The sequence below is a fragment of the Lissotriton helveticus genome, chromosome 10 (assembly GCF_964261635.1).
Source record: "Lissotriton helveticus chromosome 10, aLisHel1.1, whole genome shotgun sequence".
Lineage (NCBI taxonomy): Eukaryota > Metazoa > Chordata > Amphibia > Caudata > Salamandridae > Lissotriton > Lissotriton helveticus.
In genome coordinates, this window is record NC_136071.1 from 1082033462 (window position 1) to 1082060361 (window position 26900).

Here is a 26900-nt window from a genome sequence, read left to right on the forward strand (position 1 = left end):
TTGTGACGCATCGGCGGCGTAAAACATGCCTCCTGATGCGCACTATTCACAAAGTGACGCATCTAAGCAGATGCGTCACTTTGTAAACCCCTGCGCTACATTATACCTGCGTCAGGTATAATGTATGCAGAGGGGGCGTTCACCCGCAAAAAGCTTTGTAATAGTGACGCAGTGAAATCTATGAGATTTCACTGCGTCACTTTTAGGATGCTGTTGCGTCAAAATCTTGCGCCTGCCTCACAGCAGGTGTAAGACTGACACAAGCCATTTCACATGGGGCTTTCCCCATGTGAAAGGAAGCATTGCTGGAGTTGCGTCACTTTTGTGACACACTCCAGCAATGCGTCACTTTTGCGCCTACAGATACGTCAGAAATACTGACGTATCTGTAACTCCTTGCGACAAGATGCGTCATATTATAAATATGACGCATCAATCATGTCGCAGGGAGAGTGCAGTGAAAAGTGACGCATCGCTGTTTTCACGCAGCGATGCGTCACTTTTCATAAATGAGGCCCTGTGTGTTTTAAGAGAAAACAGAACACAAATGTGCTGCAATTGAAACTGTTTTATAAACATAAAGTTAAAAGAAAGTGCAAGAGGGCTGTGTATCTTTTACACAAAAGGACTGTTTGTTTAAAAAGAAAAAGGATGACAAAAATGTTCTGCATGTGGAAAAAAATGTTTTTTGAGTTAAAGAGTTGCCTTTATTTTTAGCACAAAATATATATGAGTTTGGCTGCTTCAACTGTAGATGTTCCAGTATTAGCCATTTGAGACATTAGGAGCATTAATGAATTCATATGCTTGCATCATTTATCTAATGTTATTCTTGCTGAATATCTAGATATACTTGAGTTATTTCTACATGCTTTGGAAGATTATTACATGCTTTTATGATTTCAGTGTTTTGGAGTTGTGTTTTGCATATTATCAAGAACCAGCGTTAACATTATCGCCGCTTTAGCGGCAGAAAACTGCAGCTGAAGCGGCGATAATGGGCTTGATAATCTGCCCTTGTGAATTCGCATAGAAGCCCATGTTCTGGTGTGAACATGGGCTTCTATGGGAATTCTATACAGCGTATTATCAAGCCCATTATCACCGCTTTAGCAGCAGTTTTCTGCAGCTAAAGCGGCAATAATGTTAACACCGTGCTTGATACTATTCCCCGCAGAGCTTAAATCATAGTTGTGTCTTTCAGTTATGAAATTAGGTTTTTCACTTGTAGTTGTGTTTTCAATTAAGAAATATAGTTTTTCCACAGTTTTTTGTCTTTCAATTAAGTAATGCAGTTTATGTGCCTTCAGTTCAGCATGAGTTATTGCTTCAACATGTACTTTGGTAATGGGAGAACATTTAGAATCCGCCACCACCGCCGAGAGTCACATTAACTTACCGCTCTTTCAACGCCCAAGGAAGGCTGAAGCCTTTGACCACGCCGCCGCCACCGCCAAGAGTCTAGGGACAGCAGACTCCGCGCCGCCGCTCCGGGAGACTCCAAATCCCGGCAGGCACCGCGGCGGCGCGTCTGAGTGACGCGGCAGCGCCCAGAGAGCGCCAACAGCGGCGCTGAAAAGGAGGAGCACCCCGGCAGAGCGGGGGAGAACATTTAGAATCCGCCACCACCGCCGAGAGTCACATTAACTTACCGCTCTTTCAACGCCCAAGGAAGGCTGAAGCCTTTGACCACGCCGCCGCCACCGCCAAGAGTCTAGGGACAGCAGACTCCGCGCCGCCGCTCCGGGAGACTCCAAATCCCGGCAGGCACCGCGGCGGCGCGTCTGAGTGACGCGGCAGCGCCCAGAGAGCGCCAACAGCGGCGCTGAAAAGGAGGAGCACCCCCGCGTCGCGGGACGCGAGCGGGACGCCCGGGGCGAAGCCCGGGCAAAGGGCGGGCCGTCTGAGGCCGTCCGAGGTCGGACAAGGTTGGGTTGGGCCACGAACCCTGCCCAAACATCTACAGACGTCCATAGAGCTGCTAATTCATCGTCTGCCAGGTAAAACGCTGTTTTACATTTTACGCTTCACGTCTTGTTACTACCAAGCTATCTGCATACATGCCTGGTATGCCTGGTAAAAAGCTAATACCTGTAACTAACACCATGGAGAACTATTTAGTCCAGGTAGTGGCGAAAATAAACAGCGATAGAAGGTCCTCATTGGGTTTGGACTCATCCACACAATCTTTATTAGTTGACATAGAAACAGAGGACCCCTTTGACCTGACAAACTCTAGCTTTTCTGGAGTGGCACAAGCTCCCTCACAAGATACTGTCACTATTCAACCCAGTGGCATAGTGGCCAGCACTGAAGATATCAACGACATTGATGTAGTGCCTCTGAGTCCTATGATCTGTGAGCTTATTACCCCTCCCATTGTTCCAATTCCAGCACCAAGGGTTACAGGGGTTAAAAGAAAAGCTATACAAAAACGATCGGGGTTAAGGTCAGCTAAAAATAAAATTGCTACACCACCAAGGAAAATCTCGTGTGTGGAGGAGGATGATCCCTTGGGGGAAACACATGCAACCTTCTCTAACATTCAATTTCAGAAATTTTGCAGTCTGATGGATATAAAGATCAAAGGAATAGTTAAACCTCTGATAAGCAAAATTGATAAGCTATCTGCTGAAGTGACTAAACTGGAAGGTCTCCTTGGTAAAATGCTGGGTGAAGTGGGGAAACTCCCTGAAGTTATTACGTCCAATGTACAACCTCTGGTTAATGACATTCTAGCAAGTAAATTGCCACTCACTGTTACTCCAAACCCCCCAGTGGCTCCTCTGATTACCCTACCGGAAACTAGCTCAGGGGTTGCACCCCCCGCCCATTTTATTGGGGAATCTATTACCTCGAAAGGGTCATGTGAGCTGGTGGTGGAAGCCTCGCCATTAGTTCTTGTATTAGCAAATGTGCCCCCTTTGGCTTCTGGTGAAGCTGAATCAACAGCATCGCTTTTAAATAAATCTTTATCTTGGCTAACCAACAACATGGCCATATCTCCGTGGGGGAAACAGCAACTGGCCGAGGAACTGGTAAATGCAAGAAGAGTGGAGTGGATTGGAAACAGTGAAAAAAAGTTTAAGGGCGATTGCGTTGTGCTTAATCTTTCTCACCCTGATGCATTACCAAACATACTGCCTAACATTTTTCCACCACAGAGACGCTCCGCTTCTATCGTACCATTGACCCTTGACTTCTTTTACCCCCGAAAGGGCAGAGGCCCCAATCCAAGCACCTTAAGAACAAAATGGAACGTCGTAACCAAAAGGGGTTGTAAGAATTTTGGTTCCGCTGAGTGGGGACTAGGTTTAGAAAATAGATTATCTGCTCTTTCCAATTTAGATGCTTGTGATTGACAAATAACTAATTGTATGCCCCAGCTGCAAACTCCCTTATCCTTGTGTGCAACAGGGGGGCATAATCGAGCTATGGCCTCTCCAAATGAGTTATGTACGCCAGATGCTTTAGTGGGAATAACAAATTTAACAGTTGAAGGCAATGTTAATGTGGATGTAAATACGAATAGGCCTGATCTCAGTCCTGAAATATGCAGGGAGCATGACTTTGGGAACCTTCTATCTTGGAATATAGCAGGGCTATGTTCCAAAATGGACTGTGGAGAGTGGTTTGAATTCGTTAGCAAGTATGACGTCTGCATTTTCCAAGAAACATGGGCCTGTGATCCTGTTTATGCTTTGGGGTATTTGAATTATTATGTACCGGCAATCAAAGGTCCCAAAGGGAGACCAATGGGAGGTCTCACCATATGGGTCCGCCAGTCCCTGAAGATCTCAGTAAAAAATATAGAGCTAAATCACAAAGACATCCAGCTCATTAGACTTGAGAGGGACTCCTCTACTCCCATTGACATCTATAACTTATATGTTAGAGGGGGAAATGCTGGTAAATCAGCGGTTTTATCGTCTCTGTACAGTTACCTAGACACTTACTCTTCTGGGAATAACATCATACTGGCAGGAGACCTAAATCGTACTTTTGAACCCCTTGACACTGGTGAGGCTTTTTTAGGTGCGGAGGAAGATAATATGTGGGAAATCCCTGCACTTGATTTAACCCCAATACCTCGCTGGACCGAGGAAATTCTAAGCCTGAATGCTATGTGCCTTGAATATGGGTTAAGGGCTCTGAATGGTCGTACTAAGTCAGACAGAGTATCAGCCATGACCTTTGATAATGGAAGATCTAAGAGTCGTATTGATTATGTTATATGCTGTATGGCCCTATGGTCATCCATTGTTGATATGGAGGTCAAGGAGAGGATTGAGAGTGACCACAATCCTCTTTGCGTTCTCCACAAATGGTGGCTGTCTGATGTGACTGCCCCCAGTGCTTCTATTGTTCCCTTACCCCCGTTGATTGTTCCTACAAACGATTTACGCAGGCTTAGGTGGACTAGTGTTAAATCAGATCAGCTGGTTATGGAAAAAATAAGCATGGCAACTGACAAGGCTATCATGGCCCTTGAGGGTGAAACTGGGCTTCTTCCTAGTAAAAATAATGCCACTAAGGTCCATGAAGCTCTCTTTGATGAAATTAGAGGCCATTTCCTGAAACCGGCAAATAAAAAGATGCATGCCCACAGACCAGCACGTTGGTACAATCACGAATGTAGGCTGGCAAGAACCTCCTTGGGTGATGCTATTAAAAACAAAAATCTAGTAGAAATTAGATCTGCTAGGAAGCATTACAAACAGTGTATAGTAACAGCGAAAAAGGATTGGGATGAGGCACACTGGAATAACCTAAAAAATGCAAGTGACCGTAAGGACTCCAGGTTATTTTGGCATATAGTTAAATGGGGACATGATAGGATAGAAGAAGCATGCACTAATAATGTCCCCCAGGATGCTTGGGTTAAGTTTTTTAGTGAGCAGTATGCTTCTAGAGAACAGGCAGTGGATAGAAGGTGCACGTATGGTTCATCAACTGGGGATGACATCTTCACTAAGAGCGAAATACTCGCGGCCCTAAAAACTGTTCGAAGTGGGCGGGCTCCTGGTATTGACGGGGTGCCGGCTGATGTTTTCTTGAATGACACTGATAGATGGTGCAGATACATCTATCTGTTGATAAATTTGATTACCAGGGGGGCTGATATCCCAGTGACCTAGAGGGGCGCTGTAATCATCCCAATATACAAAAAAGGAGATCGGGCTCAGCCCGGTAACTACCGCCCCATTAGTTTAATAGATACCATTCAGAAAATAGTGGGCCGAGTAGTTGTCAATAGGTTGCTCGATTGGGCTGAGGAACAAAATATTTTATCCCCCTTTCAGGCTGGATTTTGCAGGGCAACCAGCACCATGGATCAAGTCTTCCGTTTCCAACTAATACAGTGGAAGACCGTGGTGCTAGGCGGAGGCAGCCTGTATGCAGCATTTGTTGATTTGCGGGCTGCCTTTGACCTGGTACCGAGGGCGAAACTGTGGGAAGTGCTTGAGACACTAGGGGTCCCAGGGGATCTGTTGATTTTAATTATGCGACTGCATGAGGGCAACTATGCCAAAATAAGATGGGGAGGATATGGGAACAACACTGCCGAATTCCCTGTTGAGCGCGGGGTTCGGCAGGGTTGTTCAATGGCTCCTACTTTGTTTACCCTCTTTGTTAATGGTGTCGTTTCCCGCATGCAATCTCGGGCTGTGGATGCCCCTTCTCTCGCTGGGGAGAAAGTCCCCATTTTAATGTTCGCCGACGACACCTTAATTTTATCAAAAACCCCCAGTGGCTTGCAAAAAGCATTGGCAATATTTGACGGGTTCTGCACTGACCACGGACTCGAGGTGAATGCGACCAAGACAAAACTCATGGCTTTTAACCCACATAGAAATTTTAAATCGAACATTACCATGAGTGGCCGCATTCTTGAAGTTGTAAAATCCTTCACTTATTTGGGGATTTTGATCTCCAATGACAATAAGTGGCAGCAACACCTTAATATTGCTACATTAAGGCATAAGCAGCTATCTGGCACTATAATTAAGGAGTATAGGAAGTCAAAGACTAAACCTATTAAACCACCTCTGATAATATACGAGGCAAAAGTAATTGGTTCTGCCATGTATGGCGCGGAGTTATGGGGGTATGAAAACCTCCACGAACTCCAACTATCTGAAAATAAATTTCTGAGGTCGTTGACGGGTACTCCACAGAGTAGCCCACTATTGCCCCTGCGTTACGAATTAGGTAGAAGAGAGCTTACGGAAAAGGCCAAACTGCGCCCGATTTTATTCTGGCGCAGGCTTTGGACTACACCAGAACTCTCTCATTACGCGGAAGGGTTTTCTGATGTCATCAAAGCCGATCATTATAACAAAATTAGGTGGTTTAAAACACTAAAGACTGTACTGTTTAATTTAGGACTTCATGCCTTATGGACAGATCCTGCTGGGGCTTTATTTCCCTCCAAGACTGTTCTAAAAGACATATTCTGGGAGCACGTAGCTAATAGTAGCTTACTCAACATCAACAGTGGGACCATGACCACTGGCTACCTAGAAGCTAAAACGTTCCCCATTTATGAAAAGTACTGGGATTACATAACGAAACCCCTGGACAGGAAACTGTTATTTCAAATGAGGGTAGGTTCGCTCCCCCTCTGTAATCTAACAGCTAAATGGAAACCAGGGGGGGTAGCATTATGTCCAGCCTGTGGGGTAGGAAATGAAACCCTAGGTCATTTTCTGTTTTGCTGCCCAGTATATTCTGCCCCAAGGCAAGCCTGGTTGGCTCCTATGTGTAGGAATTTAGGTACAAAAAGTAGTATGGTGGCACTGCGTATAATAAAATCTACTACTGAAGAATGGATCAATATTGCTATTGCAAAGTACCTGGGATGGGCGTGGGTTTTAAGGATGAGACTGCTGGCAAACTAATTATTGCCATTAAGTCGATCAGAGACTGCTAGACATTTGTCTATTCTCTGTAATTGCTTGGTGAATAGTCAGAGATTGCTAAACTAATGTTTATTCTCTGTAAAAAAAATTAATTGACCAGAGACTGCTAGACACTCGTCTATTTTCTGATTATGTAATGTGTCATCGGCTTGAACATTGATTTTTACTGTAATGAAATCTTTTTTAATATGATCTCCTGGGGATATTTACATTGCTATTATGAATTTTACCCCTCTGGTCTCTATTTGTTGACGGTAATGATTTCTGCACCTGTATATATGATGTGTCCTTGTTTTTTTAAATTCTTAAAATATGTATGTGCTTGTTTGATTGATTATGTAAATTTAATTGATTTTTTAATTGTATGTTTGTTTGTCTTGCTTTTATGAGTAATACTCGAATAAAGCACTTTTTGAATTGAATGGTAATGCGATTTTTCACTAGTAGTGGTGTCTTTAGTTGAAAGGTTCAGTTTTTGATATATGTAAATGATGATAGTCAAAGGTCATGGGGTGGAATGTGGTAGAAGAGCCACTCTTGTTGTTTGGCCCCTATGATGACCTTCACCTACCACCATTTTAACTGACTTTAGTGTGTTATGTTACCCTAGCCTTAATGTAGGACGGTCCTGCATATGCCTGCTTTTCTCAGGGGCGGCCATAGAAATGTGCAAGCTGTGCACCTGCACAGGGCCACCAAACCCCAGGGGCCACCACGCCAATATATATCCTTAATAAAATAATTCTCTGAGGATGGATACATATTTGCGTGGCGGCCCCTGGCAGGGATTTGGTGGCCTCCGGCTCTGTTCCACTTCTAAACACCCTGACCCCCCGCCGCCCCGCCCGGACCCCCTCTTCCGGGGCCTCTACCTACGCTCCCTGCCCAGGTCCGCCATGAGCCTAGAGCCGCACCTGCGTTTCTTCTGTCTTTTAATCTAGTTGTCTTTTAGTGAGAACTGTCACAAAGTAGAACAGTACATTTATATTATAAGTGCTTACTATTGGCTTTGACATGTCCTCATGTCATCTGGTTTTCTGACTTTAACTATTGACTTTGACATGGCCTCATGTCATCTGGTTTTCTGACTTTAGCTATTGGCTTTGACATGGCCTCATGTCATTTTGCTTTCTGACATTACCTTACTTCTGCGTGCACAGCAGTGCTTGCGATTCATATTCAAGGTCTTTCTGCTCTCACTTGTTTATCGCTCCTCACTGACCAGAGTGAACTGAATATTATTTGTGGAATGTACAACTCTGTCTCAGTGTCAAAATACAGAGGCTTGGCCAGCCACTGTCTTGGCCTTGACGCAGACTGGTACCAGCCAGCTTGGTTCTTTCCAATGAGAAAGGGGCGGGTTTTCTAGAAGCTTCATCCCACATTGAATAATAGTATTAAAGCTGGGAGCTTTCGTGGACCAGGTGGAAGTTCACCACAGAATAGACGTATTGCTGTGGATTGGTGATAGAACTTGGGTCCCGACCAAACTCCTTCCTGGGCTGCTGAAAAGGACTTCCCCCAGCTAGAGTTGGCAAGGATGATGCAGAATCAGTTGGTGAGGTGTTCCTAACCACACTCTCTCTTTCTCTCTCTTGTATATATTTTCCATTCTTTTGCTACTTGTGTACATATTGCATTCTATTTCAATCATTTATTTTAAGTACTTACTTGATATGTGGGAATCTGTCATGACTGATATATTCAGCCTGCCTTTTTAAAATATTGCATTAATAAACTTGCATATGTTATTTTACCTACATTTGGGTCTGTTTTCTTACCTCAACTTAAAGAAGTACTGAGTCTTGCCTTGCCTTTTGGGGGTGTTGGGTTAGGGTGTGTTCTTTTAGCAAAAAGCGCATTCATTACACCCATTTGATGCTCCGGATCATTTGTTGATAGGATCTCAAGGCAGATTTCAGCGTGCTCCTGTCTGCATTGTCCTGGCTAATTCTCAATTTGTGCTCTAGTTCTTTACAATGGCATTTAATCAGTCAGAGTTCCTCTGTGCACCAACTGGTTTGAGGTAATAAGAATCTGATGCTTAAGGTATAACACCAGCCAGAACCCTTAAATCACCACAGGAACCACAAAAATGATTGAATAGAATATAACTGTTTCCCCTGTGCCAATAGAGAAACTGCAGGCACCACCTCTGTGCTTACAAGAACCAAGGCGCTTTCAACAGCTACAAATGCTAGAATCTGTCTCAGGTGGCACAAGTCACCACTACATCAGCTGAAAGAAAAAAAGCTTGAAGCTGTATGCCCCACTAACTAAAGACTGAACCCAAAGGTAATAAGAGGACAATGTCACCACTCTTTGACCATTTGCAGCTGGCACCTTCTGAAACCTAATAGACAGGAACTGCCACAAACTCAAATGTGCCCTGAATATGAAAAACAAACATCATATTTCCAAATGTCCTATGAATCAGGACATCCAAACCATCAGCAAACAGGACTTCACCCCTAAAATACATATAGAGGACTAAATGTTATTGTCTGGCAGTTGTCTGCCACTAACAGACCCAGGCATCCAATATAATGAGCACAGGCTAACTGCCAGGAAATATGGCAGCCTAAGCAAATCAAAGACTATTGCAGTGCAAAGTGCCTGGGGTTCATATTGATGGAATGCCACACCCTACTATCCCAACTACCACACATATCCACCATCACCCACAAACAGTACACAACTCTATCCGATACCACTAACCAATACACTCATCACTAACACAACGCCAATCAACACCATAAATAACTACATCCCACTCAGACACACTCTCCCTGCTGTAATTACACCTAACAGTCCACCTTTTATCACTAACAAATATATAATGATTCTTCCATCAGTTGTCCAACAAACACCCTCCTCTCCCTTCTACCATAATAACACTAACACACAACACACACACTGCACACCACCTCACTTTGTAACTCTTGAAACAAACCAGGCTAAGATAAACACTCTCGCCTCTACTTCATTCACTCCTACACACAACATACACTTTACACATAAACACATCACCACCCCCTCTACGTCACACCCTCCTCTCACAAACAATACTACACAACCAAATCAGGTGCATGAAACATATACATCAGCACCCCTTTTCACCACACCTCAAAAGCGAAACATATCACACACACCAGCACAACAAGATCTTCAGAGCGCAACACCTCATAATACTTACCATCACAAAATACATACATATACCCACCTGCTCTACCCCTCCATGCATCATCTGACACCTTTTTACCACACCGATCCCCTAAAACAAACATTTCTAAACTCTCCCCTCTGACTCCTTCCCTCCAAAACTCCTTTTTACTCATCCAAAAGCCTCTTCCTACTACTAATATATATATATAAAAAAAAATATTTTACTCTTTTATCCCTCCACTATCCTTTTTTCAATAAAAATTAACAGACTAACATGTTTCACTTCTCAAATTCCATATTCAACTATACTAATATACTGCCTAAATAACTGAATAACATATCTACTACTCAAATTACTTCATATTTATACTGTACTAATTTTCAACACTAATCCTTTATGGGTTCCGGAGTGGCGTGCTACTCGCCAGAAAAGCGCTTCAACGCCCATCAGGGGTAACAAGTGCTATATGAATGCAAATCTTTCTTCCCCTTTTATCCATCCGCTATCCTTCTCACTCCAAGTAACAGACTAATATCCACCACTGAAATTACCTCATATTTCACCATATTAATTCACCACTAATCCTCTATAGGCTCCCTGAATAGCATGCGTCAACAAGCGAGCGATAGATAAATACGAACCTTTGTCCTACTCTATCCTTCTGCTATCATTCCAAATCCAAATAACTGATTAACTTATCCACCACTTAAAATGTACTTGCATGTTTCACTATACTAATTCAACACTAATCCTCTGTGGGTCCCGGAGTAGCGTGCTACCCGCCGAAAAAGCGCTTCGACGCCTCGTCAGGGGTAGTAAGCGCTATATAAATGCAATTACAATACAATACAATACAATATTTGAATACTGAATATACCCTTGGGTCTTTGTACAAGTTTGGAAATAAAGCATTTTTTTAAAAAAAAGATTAGTGCAGCAAGAACCCACTGAGGGGTTTTGCTTGCTGCTCCTGTCACCATCATAGCAAGCAAGAACTATCTAGCTTATCCTGCAAACAGGGAAAGAGAGATTGAACATCCCATTTGAAAGACACATAAACACCAGCCAGCCTAGATTAGAATCTGTGTAGATGTAATTCAGTGACACATGCTTCACCAGGTCAACGGGATCCATAGGAGACCTTACTTCTAAAGTGAAAGATAATTGCTAATCTAAAAACAAGGTATAGTAATAACTGCATTAGCCTTCACCTATCTCATTCACATAAAAACAAATTGTCAGGCCCCTCCCATTCCCAAGCACAACAGCCTCTATGAATTCTAGCAAAAGAAACCCATAGGATAGAGGTAAGACATATATGGTAACCCCACCCTTCAAGCTAAGGCTAAGGAGTTATACTTATATTGCATTTGACATGAGCCAGCCGTTGTACCTGACACCCATACAAGCAAATAAGACTGAGAGTTTCAGGCAAAAACATAAACCGTACGGATATTGGGACTGGACCCCCCACCCTTGAGTCTCAGACAAATATAACTAATAGTCTACTAGTGCTTCTTGTTCAATCCTACACCACTGCAGCAGCCCTGCACTAGCAAATGTGGATGCAGTCAAAGACACCCATGCCACCCCCTCTGGCAGCTTTGGAGAATTGACAGGGAAGGGACAGTAGGAGTTTGACCAGCACTAATGTCTTTATTTTCACTCCACCAATTTGTTGAAAATTGGGCATGAATTCTGAATGGTGTTTTGACAAAGATGATCTTAGTGACTACAAAACAGCAATACAGCCCCAGATTAGGGATTTTACACTGATCCACTTCTGGTGCTAGCATTTGACCCTTCACTGGACTCAGTCCACTGCCTATGCCAGCTTTGCACTGGGCTGGTGAAGAGGAACTAGAAGGGACGCAGATTCACATTTCATACTGTAATAGAAATCTTCCAATGATGTAGCAGAACAGTACAATGTGGGCTCAGGCACCGACCCCAAGATGTGGATAATTTCTGTAAACTTCTGAAACAGTCTGTTGGAAGACAGACAGAAAACAAATTCATCATGGCTGCACTTCTATTGATGGGAGAAGGGCATATAAGAGCACAAAACATGAGAAGAGATAATACAGAGCAAAGACTTCTATGTTTTGAAGCCAGGAACTTCATGCAGTCTGTGACATAGCAGCATGCTTCATGTTGAAGTGAATACAATTAAGAATATGAAAGTGCAGCAGTACTGAGAGATTCGTAACTAGGCCTGGGCGGTACATTTCGTTCCGCTCGTAGAATTTGCAGAATTTGGGTGATTTTGTGTTCCACGGAGAACGCAAAATTGTCCAAAAGTCTGCATTCCGCGATTTCGCGTTATTTTTTGCTTGTTTGCGTTCTCAAAATGCGTGTTCGCAAGATATTTCCCCCCGAGCATGCAAATAGCAATTGCAAACAGGAAAAAAGCATCGACAACAAGCAATTCCACGTGTTCGCGGAATTTCTGCGTGTTCGCAGAGATTTTTTACAGTTTCGCAGAGATTTGCGTAACGCGATTACGCAAATTCCGCCCACCCCTATTTGTAACGCAATTTCCGAATTAATAAAAAGGATGACATTCAAAAACATGTTCACTACTGCTGCCATCAGGATATCATAAGGGCCAACCTATTCACTTCTTAAAAGCACACCCGGAGGGGTTTGTTCTTGAACATAAATCCTGACATATACATTTTGATAGTCCAAATCAGGACATCACATATGCAAATCAATCAATCAATCAATCAATCATAACACTTGTATAGCGCACTACTCACCCGGAAGGGTCTCAAGGCGCTTGGGGGAAAGGGTCCGCTACTGCTCGAACAGCCAGGTCTTGAGTTGCCTCCTGAAGGCGAGATGGTCCTGGGTCAGCCGAAGGTGGATGGGGAGGGAGTTCCATGTCTTGGCCGCCAAGTAGGAGAAGGATCTTCCTCCGGCGGTGGCTCTTCAGATGCGTGGTACGGCGGCGAGCGTGAGGCTGGTAGACCGTAGCTGGCGGGTGGGCGTGTAGAAGGTCAGGCGGTCGTTGAGGTACTTGGGGCCCAGGTCGTGGAGAGACTTGTGTGCGTGGGTGAGGAGCCGGAACGTGATCCTCTTGTTGACAGGGAGCCAGGGCAGGTCTCTCAGGTGGCCGGAGATGTGGCTGCGTCGGGGGATGTCCAGGATGAGTCGGGCGGAGGCGTTCTGGATGCGTTGGAGTTTTTTCTGTAGCTTGGCTGTGGTTCCGGCATAGAGGGTGTTTCCGTAGTCCAGTCGGCTGGTGACGAGTCCTTGCGTGACCGTCTTCCTGGTTTCGGTCGGGATCCATCTGAAGATCTTGCGAAGCATGCGCAGGGTGAGAAAGCACGATGAGGAGATGGCGTTGACTTGTCTGGTCATCGAGAGTGAGGAGTCCAGGATGAAGCCCAGGTTGCGTGCGTGGTCTGTTTGCTTGGGTGCGGTGCCCAGGGCGGGGGGCCACCAGGAGTCGTCCCAGGCGGAGGGCGATGGTACCAGGATGAGGACTTCCGTCTTGTCTGCGTTCAGTTTCAGGCGGCTGTTCTTCATCCACTCGGCGACGTCTTTCATCCCTTCGTGTAGGCTGGTTCTGGTGGTGTCGGGGTCTCTGGTGAGGGAGAGGATCAGCTGGGTGTCGTCGGTGCAGGAGATGATGTTGAGGTTGTGTTGGCGTGCGATGGCTGCAAGAGGTCTCATGTAGACTTTGAAGAGGGTGGGGCTGAGTGATGATCCTTGCGGTACGCCGCAGATGACTTCGGTAGCCTCGGATCGAAACGGGGGGAGGCGGACTCTCTGTGTTCTTCCGGCGAGGAACGAGATAATCCACTCCAGTGCCTTCTCTTGGATGCCGATGTCGCTGAGGCGTTGAACTAGGGTGCGGTGGCAGACAGTGTCGAAAGCTGCAGAGAGGTCCAGGAGGATGAGTGCAGCTGTTTCCCCGTTGTCGAGCAGGGCTCGGATGTTGTCGGTGGCTGCGATGAGAGCGGTCTCTGTGCCGTGGTTGGCTCTGAAACCGGACTGCGAGGGGTCGAGGGATCCGTTTGTCTCGAGGAAGGCGGCAAGCTGTCTGTTGACGATTTTCTCGATGACTTTAGCAGGTAAGGGGAGGAGCGAGAAAGCAACAACAATTTTTACAAAAAAATATGGGGGGGTGACACTAATGACACCTGTTTAAGCAAAAGCCACAACGCATGTCACAAAATTCACTAAAGTAACCTGTGCTTAACCCTATGATAACTTGGCACAAAAGCAGGTCAGGGTAACTGAGAGGCAATGTGTAAATATGTATGCAGAACCAAAGAGTAAATTAAATGAAAACACAACACAAGAAAAATCTCACATCAATTTTGAATCATAGAGTACATTTTAATAAATTGACAGCAAAATAACAAAAATCCAATCGGTAGAACTGCGGCTACGGATTTTTTAATTTTTAGCACCTAAAAAAGCAAAGCGCCAACCTCGGACACCTTGTCCTGCAAGACCGGGTCAAAGTCAAAAAATATGGCCGGCCACAATATAATACAGGTCAGATACAAAGATTGGATTACACCCGATCAACGCTTACCTTCGATAAGGGAGAAGGTAAAGGAAAGTTCAGAGAGGAAAGGCTGCAAGCGGTGTCCGAGAAGGGAGCGTCATTGTCGGAGAGCCACTGGATGACGATACACTTAAGATTTCTAAGTTTGGAAGCAAAAATTCTCCAGCGGGTCTAGACAGAATTCTGTAGGCCAGATACCCCTTTGGTGAAGGACTACTTAATATGATTTGCTACTATAGAGAAAAACATAGCGGGAGATGCTGCTAAGTCAGGCAGACCGGCAGACTGGCAATGCACCTTGGGAGGAGATACTCAACAGAGACCTGAATTTCCACCTCGACAACTACTGCGAGCCGGATTCCACTACCCTCCTGGACAACCTTGCCAACCTAGAACTGAAGCAGCTCGTCACCACACCCACCCACAAGGCTGGACACATTCTTGACCCCATCTTCTCAGGAGGAACCAACATCCAATTCAGCCACACCTCGCAGCCCCTATGGACTGAACACCACTGCATACACATCTCCTTCAGCACCACACCGTACACAGGCCCGCCCCTCGCCTGCCACGAATGAACTGGAGCAAAGTCACAGACAAGGGCCTCAATGCCATCCTCAACCACAACCCCCCTGCGCCACAACTGATGCCAACTCTGCAGGCATGGAACTAAACTGCTGGGTCTTCAGCTGTGCCGACAAGCTCACTCCCCTCCACTGCCCAGACAGACAACACCCTCTGAGAGCCGCTTGGTTCACCACTGACCTTCAAGAAGCTAGGTGCGCATGCACAACGATGGAGAAACAGCAAAACAACTGAAGACCAGTCCACCTACAAGCACCCCATGACAGAATACCACCAACTAATAAGAACCACCAGGAGGACCGTCATCAGGAACAAAATCTGCACCAACACCAGCAACTCTAAGGAACTCGTCAACATCACCTAGCAGTTCACCAAACCCCCAGTGAAGCCACAAACATCGCACCATCCCAGGACCTCTGCAACAAACTAGGCTCCTTTTTCCACCTAAAATCAAGGCCCTGTACGACAACTTCAAAAAGAACTATTGATGGAGAGAATGCAGAACAATGTCATACATTCACCCCAGTACCGGGATCTGGACCTAAATCCATTGTTGTTTTGCTCACCATGCCATTGCAGTTTGGACCCAGCCATATGCAAATTAGTCTTCACCCTGCGCCCAATGGGAACAATCCATCCCGAACTGTTAGGGCAGGTCCTCTCTGGACTGGAAACAAGCATCATTGGACCGGTTTCAGGGTTTCAGCCCTCTTCAGCCAGGATAGCTTGATTCCAGTGGCATGGAGAGCACGGGACCAACGTCTGAGCATACCCTTCCTACTCGGGTTGACAAATGCAAAAAGAACTATTGATAGACACAATGAAGAACAATGTCATACATTCACCCCAGTAGAGAGAACAAACTCCCAGTCAACATCAGACGTTACCTCACCCTGCACACCTTCAGGAGGAGCCTCAGGACCTGGCTCATCGGCTGACATGGGGCTGCTCCCCACCCCCACGGCCTTGAGACCCTCACTGGTGAGTAGCACCCTAAAAACCCCCTGACTGATTAATTGATTGATCAATGAGCAGGTTGGTCCCGGTTTTTTCTTGGTTCCCAGAGCAGTTTTTAGCCAAAAACTATCTAAGTCCCAAGTTTTGGATTTTGGCTATCTGGGAACCTTCAGCACTACCACCAAAGGTACAGGAATTGAGCGGCACAACTTGGGGGGGCTCATTCAGGCTGAGTCCAGGCATGGTTTTCAAAATGGTTCGAGGATTTTCTGTCACTGAGGCTCTGATCGAATGCCAGCTAACTAGCCCTTGAAGTCACTCTGGTAGTCCTGTGCTCAAGACATGAAACAGGGCTCAAGCAGCAGGCCAGGCCTCTGAAGGTTCAAGGCTGCAAAGCAGTCTTACCAGGTGCAACAAAGCAGTCTTGTGGATTACACAGTAGGCCACAGCAGCAAGCAGAGAGCCCTTCCGCAGGTCCAGAAAGTGAACTGAAGAGTTGATCTGAGAATCCTACTTTTTTAAGAGCACCTGGTGTCCAGAGGGGCTTTGAAAACACAGAGCACAAACTGAACATGAATTTTTGCTGTTGACAGCACACACAGAGAGACCCACGACTGCAACCCCAGTTATGATGCATTTATATTATGCATTAAACCAGGAGCTTTGCAAGAGATGGTGTGAGCGTATTGAGAACCATAAATCCCATAGGATTATTAAGGCTAACAAGATAATGACTTTTACGACTTCATTGTCAAGGGTCTTTGGGTGTTATATTTTGCACCTGACCTTCAGTCAATGCTTGTGCAATCTCTGCTGCTGGATATGTGAAAGGCTTTCTCAAAAGGGCCTCGTGATTAACTTCATCGTGTAATAAGAGGCAGTCATTCTTTAATGGCAGATTTATACTTCTATTGTAAACACTGCATGTCCTGGGCGACAGCAAGCGTAATCCTTATTATGCATTAGTAGGAAAACATTTACCACCATTATTCATGAAAAAAGAAAATTGAACCCATTATTCATGAATAAAGCACAATTGTGATGAATGATGCCTCTGACTCATGAAATTTAAATAAGTCCAGTTTGTTAAGAAAAAGGCTGTTTTAAATTAAATCTTCACCAGAAAATAAGTCTGAGAAAACATTCATGTATTTTAATCTTCTCTCTGATTACAGTGCAGCACGTTCAAGTCACACGTTTGCAATAATAAATACAAAATGCATACTGTAACTCACAAGCCTGCGTTTCTCAGCAGTCCAACGACTTGAATTTTTATTCATGGCTAAGTATCGTGTTATTGGCATGTGTCGAACTAATGAGGGTATAAAGCGCCCACAGAGGAGGCGAATGAGTATGGAGGGATATGTTGACGTGCAACAAGACTTGTAGTGGGTCTATGATTGAGCGGCAGTAGAAACACATTATGGGTCAGAAGATCCCTTCCTACAAAAATGATGACCACAAATTTGAGCAACCCAATTGCGAAGAGGACATCAGACTTTGACCCATAGCTAACGAGATAAAAACAAAAAAAGAAGTAAAGAAGGGGAAAGGGAAACTACATACATATTAGAAATAATGGTGTTGTGCACATAATGTTGCATAACTATTTCCTACCCTTCTATATGAGTTGGGTACTTCATTTAAGTTTCATCATCATTAGTTCAACCATTAAGACTCTTAGCATTATAAAAAAGCACTAATTATGCTAAGTTTTTTTCAAACAAAATGTGCACATTTGTCCCATTTTTGAAAACGCTACCACAGAGGAATAGAAGGAGAAAGAGAAAGACAGAAAAACAGTGACAAAAGGAGAAATCAGGGATGAAAAAGAACCTGTAAAAGCATGATAAAGAGGCAAGAAGTGTGGGGTGGTGGACTAATGAGGCATGAGGTTAAATCAAGACTGTTTAGCTCTGGTACTCAGCACCTCAACATTGAACAGCGCCTGCCCGTCATCCCAACAAATTCCTCAGGATCAGTTTGTTGCTCAATAATGTTCTCCTCACGACAGCCTCAATTCTGAATGCTATAACAGTGCAGAATATTGAGGTGATCAAGAGAGGTAAGGTAGGGAAAGGAACAGCTGGGAAGCAGACCTTAAGAGAAAAAGACATCCTCAGTGTTTCTGCTTCATCTTGCCTAACACACATATATATATGACATTCTAATATGCGTGTTACCTGCAAAAGAAAAGTTCAGCCTTGAATTAGTGGAGTAGAGCATATAATATTTTCTTGTACTCTCTTAATTAAATTTTTCTGTGAATTTTGTAAGGAGAGGAGAGTGTTATTTATAGGGGTGGGTGGAATTTGCGTAGTCGCGCTACGCAAAGCTCTGCAAAACGGTATTGCTTGTTCTGCCCATTCATGATGCTTTTTTCCTGTTCGCGAACGCTGTTTGCGTGCTCCGGGGGAAATATCTCGTGAACACACAATTTGAAAGCGCGAACAAGCAAACAATTCTGCGAAGCCGCGGATCATGGATTTTTTGGCAATTCTGTGTTCTCCGCGGAACACGAAATTACCTGAATTCCAAGAGCGGAATGGAATTTACCACCCAGGCCTAGTTATTTATCTGATCTACCATATACCATAAGAACAACTCTCAACAGAAGCTATGCTGTACCCACCAGTAACAGTAAAAAGCCTTGCAAAGCAGCGGGAGAGCAAACCTTCAGGAACTATATCAAGAACCCCTGCTAAATATCAAAATTACAGTACACATAGAGTGACTTCAGATATCAGCAGGGCTTATTCTTTCAGCATAGTGCACACCAGCCAGTATTGTCACATTCCCAAATCAGCTGCATTATTCATCACCATATCACGCTATGTTTGTACTGTGCGGTTCCAATTTGCAGCGCTGTTGTTTCCACATTGTGCACTGAATGAACAAATGAATCCTTATCCACAAAGCTGCTGCGATGGAGCACCAACGCCTCATGCTGAGAGCAAAGTCAAAATAAACAAGATTAAAAACAAATGTAAATATCGACGATCCTCGGTTAACCCACACCTAGTTAAATGTTACGCCCCAATCATATTTCCTTCTCACTGCGAGGCGAATGTGAACAGCAGAAAGAGCTTCACTGATCCTCTGACTCTAAGCGGAAGACTCCAAGGGGCAGATTTACAAGCCCCTTGCGCCACGTTTACGCCGCTGTTGCGTCACGCAAGACGGCGTAAACGTGGCGCATCCCTACGAGGCATTTACAACGTGACGCATCTATAGAGATGCGTCACGGTGTAAGGCCCTGCGCCACATGAAACCTGCATCAGGTTTCATGTAGGCGTTCCGGAGCGGGGGGGGCGTTCTGTCGCAGGAACGCCCCTGAAAAGTGACTCAGTGAAATCTACAAGATTCCACTGAGTCACTTACCCAACGCTGATGCGTCAAAACCCTGCGCCTGCTTGAAGCAGGCGTAAGGCTTGACGCACCACGTTAAAGATAGGGAAAGTTGGAAAAGTGCTGGAGTTGCGTGCCGCACGCAACACAACTTCAGCACTGCACCAACTTTACGCCCATGATACGACACGCATCTGTTCATTCCTGCGCCATGGTGCGCCGCATTGTAAATGAGGCGCATCATGGGTGGCGCAAGGATGAACTTGCGTGCCGTATCTTTCCTGGCGCATCTCTGCCGATTTGCAGAGATGCGTCAGGCAACGTAAATCTGCCTCAAAGTGCTTCTAACCAACTTCAAATGTACTAAATGGCATCACAAGGAATACTTTCTGCACACCAACTTTATCACATTTTAGAACCAAGCAAAGTCTAGTCAAACCAAATGGGTAGTTGGTGCAAGAGCACTTTTTCCACACCGGTAGGAATCCCAAACTCTCCGTCACAACAATGTGCTGAATCCAGGAATAAGCGGTACATTGATGGAGGGGGGGAGCAGAAATGCGATTTATAGCCCTTCCTGTCCTCATGTCCTCATGTCCTCATGTCAATGCCAGAGTTGCGTGCTGACCAGATGCTCGCCTTGCATTATGGGGGTTGTAGTTCCTGCTTCCAACCAGTTACACCACTAATGACTGCAACATGTAAACACCTTTCTTATTCCTATACACTCATCTCTCCTGCCTGTGCCACCACTCTGATAAGGATCAGACCATTTCCGTATACCTCCCCCGACTTGTATAGAACGTATTCATGTCTCCTGTGGGTGTGACTGCCAGAATTCTGACAGCGTTCATAATGTTAACTCGCAGAACGTTATTTCTGGGTGTAACCGTGCATTCCTTTCACAATGAACGCTGACAGGGACCAGTTTTAGCAGGATGGCTTGCATGAAATGATTTCAAGAGAAGCAGCGCATACATTCCATAGGTAGGCTCTTCCAAGCTGCCCCCTTTCCAAGATATTAAGGGGCAGATTTATGAAGGCCTTGCGCCACGTTTACGCTGCTGTTGCGTCACGCAAGGCGGCGTAAATGTGGCGCATCCCTACGAACGATTTACAACGTGACGCATCTAGGCAGATGCGTCACGTTGTAAAGCCCTGCGCCGCTTGTGGGCGTTCCGGCGCAGGGTGGGCGTTCCGGGGCAGGTGCGCCTCGCAGAAGTGGCTGAGTGAAATCTATAAGATTTCACTCAGTCACTTTCAGGCCAATTCTGCGTCAAAAGCCTGCGCCTGCTTGAAGCAGGCGTAGGTCTTGATGCAGCATTGGTCAGATAGGGCACCCCCGAGCCTTGCTGGAGCTGCGTCGCGCTTGCGATGCAACTCCAGCAATGCGCCGCCTTTACGGCACAGATGCGTCACGCATCTGTGCCGTTTTTGCCCCATGGTGCGCCGCATTGTAAATGCGGCGCACCATGGGTGGCGGAGCTGTGGCGCACTGTGGCGCACATTAACTGGCGCATCCCTGGGGATGCGCCAGTTAACATAAATCTGCCCCGAAATATCATAAACATGGGAGAGGACATCTTTTTCACAGGTGTATATGAAGGTTTAAGCAAGGACACATAGAATACCGGGTGTATTCTTAAATTGTTTGGTAATGCTAATTTCACAGTGACAGGGTTAATGCATTTTATTATCTTATACAACCCGATAAATCGTCGATTGAATACACTTGCACTTCTGGGATTTTGTGAGCATTAACAGGGTGCCACATTGGTATAAACTATAGGTGAAATCCGTAGGTACTTTAAAAGGTGCTATCTTCGTTGAACTGTGTTTAGCTATACTCATGAATGAGTATTCTCATCCAACAATAATGTAAATATTGTTTCAAGGTTTGATTTAGACGTTCTGTCTGACTGTCAGTTTATGGATGAAAACTTGTTGATGTGGCAGATGACATGTGTAATGCTCAACACCACACCTTCCAGAACTGGGTTGTTAATTGAATTTCTCTATCTGATACAATGACCTTAGGAAGACCAGGTAATCCGACAATATGAAAAAGTAATAAATGAGCTCGCTGGCCAGACGTAGGAAGATGGGAACACGCAATGCAAATGACCTAACTTGGTTAAACTTTGAACCACTGAATGGTAGTGCAACATTTATCCTTGGGTAATCCTATCATATAATCTACTGATATAGTTTGCCATGGAACATCAAGAGTGGGTAGAGGTTGGAGTAAACCCTGTGGCTTCCTGTGGTTAGTTTTTACCTGTGTGCATCTTTCACATTTACATAACATGTTCTGTACGTCTTTTCTTACTGTGGGTCTCAAAAATTGCCTTAGCACCTTTTCTAGGACTTTTTATACTCACTTGTGACTTGCATAGGGGCGCATTATGACACCACCATAATACTTCTTTTCGTAGCTTTGAGTGTTACTCCCATTGCACAAGTGAGAGGGATTAACAGAACACATAAGATAAAGGCAGCAGGTGTGCAATCCCTAAAAGCAGGCAAATGGGACAAAAAGAGCAAAAACAACATTGCCAGTGCTTAATTTAAGTTACTGATTGTAGATGGGGCTCACTGGCACTCATATTTTCAAGACTGGCACTTAAGTTTCTGCATCAGGCTTTGACCCATAGCTAACCAGAGAAAAACACAAAAGGAGGGAAGAAGGAGAAAGACAAAGACAAAAGAAGTCGACAAAAAATATCATGCAACAAAGTTGGCTTGTTGACATTAACCTGGTTGATCTTATAAACTGCAAGATGTGGTGATCTGAGTAGACAGTAACCAAATGTTTTGATCTCCTTAAATAGTGTTGCCATTCACGAAAGGTATCTCTAATTGTAGACAACTCCTTTTCTACTGTGGTATACTGAGCCTCTGCCTCATTCAATTTTTGGGACATGTACGCAATAGGATGCATTTGTCGCACCCCTTCATATCTTAATGATGGAATGGCTCCTATTGATACTTTAGATGCATTAGCCTCAGTAGAAGTATGGTCGCTCAGTATCTGGGTGTGCTGGTATAGGAGCAGAGGTTAATTCCTGTATCAATTGAAAGAAGACTTGTGCTTCCTCCATCCACAAAAAGGATGTGTTTTTCCTCAACAACTTTGTTGTGTGTAAGACCATATTTGAGAACTCATTTATAAACCTGCTATAGAAGTTTGCAAATTGTAGAACGTGTTGGATATCAAGGACATTAGGTGGCTTTTGCCAATACATCATTGCTTGTACTTGTCGTTCAGTCATTTCCTGAATGGTAGATGACAGTATAACCCCTAAAAATTCAACTCTTGTTATATGAAACTCACACTTACTGAGTTTACATAACAATCTATGTCTTCGAAGTGCCTTAAGCATGAAACATACATGATAGCTCTGAACGGCTATATTGGATGAATAAATTAATATATCATCGCTATGGACAACCACAAAAATGTCTAGAAATTCCCTTAGTACATCATTCAAGAAAAACTTAAATGCTGCAGATGCATTGCATAAATCAAAGGGCATAACTGTATATTTGAAGAGGCCATATCGAGCCCTTGTTTACTCACTTCAAGAAGGGACTCAAGACCTGGCTCTTCGATTGAAACCTGCAGCACAGCACCTGGATACCCTCTCGAATGATAAGCCACACTATCCAAGTACAACATGATTGATGATCCAGTACGAAAGGCCGTCTTCCACTTCCCACCCCCTTTCTTATATGGACCAAATGATATCCCCCCTTTCAATCCAATTTTGTTTATATCACTGCCTTTTTTACCTGATCCAAAAGTGCATGAATAAGTGGTAAAGGATAACGATTTTTCACTGTTACATTACTTAGGGCTCTAAAGTCAATGCAAATTCTTAGCTCATCATTCGCTTTTGGTACAAAGAATATATGCGAGGTAGCTGCAGATTTGGAAGGGCAGATAAACCTGTTCGCCTGATACTTGACTAGATACTGCTGTAAAAGTTCGTACTCAGGTTTCATCAAAACATACATTCTCCAACATGGTACCACTGCCACTGGGATTCGATTTATCACAGAATCATAAGGCCAATATGGGGGTAAGACTTCGGCCTGATTTTCACAAAACACATCCCGTAAATCACTATACTGTTCAGGCAAAGTAATATTTTTCTCTGCAGATGTGGCTATGACATATCCTATAGCTAAAGCCTTCACTGCATGTAACTACAATACCAAACAGTGTTCTTAACAAAATAAAGAATCAAAGCTGAGGGCCTTGCTCATCCAATCTGATGTGGGGTTGTGTTTTGTCTGCCATGGAAGTCCTACTATAAAACCATATTGAGGGCCTCTTATGATATTGTAAGGTCTCTAAATGGAAAATATCACATCTAACTTTGGTGTCTTCTGTATAAAAATAGATAGGTCCCAGAAGCTAAATCACGCCCATCCACTGCCAAGACAATTTCAGGTATTATCTTTTCTAACAGAGTTAGTAACATAGCCTATGCTAACCTTTCATCCATGAATATTCGAGTAGCCACGGAACCCAACATGACATTCACTGCTTGCCATCCGTTATGTGTGTGCATTTGGATAGGCAAAAAGAAGTGCTCTTTTTGTGGTGAACCTGCTTCGTTCAATGAAGGGATGTCTATAGAGCCCCAAGGAGTCCCCTTCCATTAATCCTCAGCTAACTAGTTTTCTAGTCTCTTTTCTGTTATTGACACCATTATCTATGTGTTCCCTGATCATATTTCTGGTTTAAATAAACAGTCTTTTACAAAGTGACCCTTTCTTCCACAATCTAGGCAAGGTCCATTCTTCCACCTCTTTTATTTATTTATGTATTTATTTATTTGAACTTTTTACCGCGCACAGCTACCCACAGTGGGTTTCCCAGCGCTAGGGATAGACTGAAGAAGAAGATGTCAGATAAGCCATCATACAGGAACCAACTATTTATGTGAACAACAGCGTTTTCAGTGTTCTGCGAAAGCGAAGAAGACTGGTCTCTAATTTAAGGGCTGTAGGAAGGGCATTCCAATATTTAGGACCAAGATAGGAAAAGGAGCGTCCCCCCATCCTTACCAGCTTAAATCTTGGTACAATGAAATTTCCAATTTCCGAGGATCGCAAAGTACGTTTGGGCCTGTAAGGTTGCACCAGCTTTTGTAGGTATGTAGGTGCAGTGCCTTCCTTTATTCTGAACATGTAGCACAGTGTCTTAAACTTTATGCGACTAGCGACCTTAAGCCAATGGAGATCATGCAAGGCAGGTGCTGCCGAAGTTCTTCTAGGAACATTCTTCAGAAGTCGCGCAGCCGCATTTTGTACCACCTGTAATGTTTTAACAGTGGCTACATCAGCCCCCAAATATAATATGTTCCCATAGTCCAGGCGAGATGTTATCAATGCCTGGACAACCGTTCTACGGGAAGGGATGGGAAGCATCCATAGGATCTTTTGTAGCCACCTGAGGGTAGAAAAACAGGTTGCCGCGACCTTAGTGGCCTGCTGCTTCATTGTTAGCTTGTCGTCAATTTGGACACCCAAATTACGTACAGCATGTGTGGGCACAGGAAGTGAGCCCATCTCATTTGGCCAATGTTGAGGGCCCCAGAGGTTCTTGTTTTTCCCCAGAATGACCACCTCTGTCTTCTCCCCATTCAGTTTGAGACAGTTTCTCTGCATCCAGTCAGCCACAAGAATGAGGCCAGATTTTAGTGCGAAGGGATTATTCTCGTCTCTCCCTGATAGGGAGAAGACAATCTGGATGTCATCTGCGTTAGAAAACAGAGTCAGCCCCGCCTGCTCAAGGATGTTAGCCAAGGGTTTTACATATATATTGAACAATAGGGGGCTGAGTATTGACCCCTGGGGGACACCCCGCGCTGATGGACAGACCGCTGATGCCGCCTTAGCGGAAAATACTTGAAAGGTTCGCTCCCCAAGAAAGGAGGCCACCCAAGCTAAGGCCGTACCAGTCACACCAAGGGACCACAGAGAGTCAAGAAGGATGGAATGTGACACGGTGTCGAAAGCTGCGCTCAAATCCAACAGGATGAGTGCCATAGTTTCGCCCTGATCAACACCGTGTCGAAGACTCTCTGTCACCCCAAGGAGGGCTGTCTCGGTCGAATAGCGAGCCCAAAAACCTGACTGGGATGGGTGTAGAAAACCAGAACTTTCCACCAATTCAGTAAGTTGGGTGTTAATGTATCTCTCTAACACTTTGGAAAAAGTGGGCAGCAGAGATATAGGACGAAAATTTGCGGGGTTTAAAATATCAGCACCAGTCTTTTTTAACAAGGGCACTACCATTGCGTGTTTCCATGGCTGGGGGATATGAGCCTCAGCAAGTGAGGCATTTAGCAATTTGACAAAGATCTGATGGGTAGAGGAATCTAGTTGTTTCAGTATTTTAACCGGAAGTGCATCGCACGGAGAACCAGAGCGCACACTGTTTAGACAAGAAAAAAAAGAAGCATTGTCTAATGGTTGCCATACAGAGAGTTTGGTGACAGCATCGACATTAGCAGATAACTGATTAAGGCCAGATGCAGAGGATGTCGCCACCGGTGGTGAGGTAAAGAGGTCATAAATCATGTCAATTTTCTTGATAAAAAAATCAGCTAAAGATTGACATTGGACCGCGTCAAGCGCGGGAGGCATAGGAGTAGAGTCTGCACCAGTTAGTTTTTTTACAACTGAGAAAAGCATCTTAGGGCAATTTTGTGCGTCTGAAACTACTTTTTTAGTAAAGTCCGCTCTAGCTGTTTTACAACTTTTGTGATAGCCCTTCAGAGCTTCTCTACAAGCTGCTTTATGAGTAGGAGAATAGTTGAGCCTCCACTTTCTTTCTAGAGTCTTACATTGAGTGCGGAGGCACTTAAGCTTATCGGAAAACCATGGTGCAGGGGGGGTGATGAGGCATGGATTTCTTAAATGTCAGAGGAAGCGTGTAATTAACAGCATTATTTAACCACTTATCAACTGCACAATTTAGTGCAGTGATGGGTAGGTCAGTGTTTGGGAGTGTCCTCAGTAATTGTTTATTAAGTTCTAGCATGTTAATTTTCCCCCAACTGCGTGTATGTTTATCTTTCCCTTTTGCGATCCTAGCTGCTGTCCGAGTAATATCTAATGAGAAAGGAACAGCATAATGATCGGACCATTCTATTGGGCGTGCTTTCTGGGAGCAGTCCAACTGTAGATTTGACAAGATGGGATCTAATAAATGACCAGCATGGTGTGTAGGGGCAGAATTCAGTAGCTGAATGTTGAAAACTTCAAGAATAGAAATGAGCTGTTTACTAGATGTACAGTCGAGATCTTCAAGATGGATATTTAAATCCCCAATAATCGTAAAATTGGCTGCTCTAAGTAGTAAAGGGGCCAGGAAATCCGG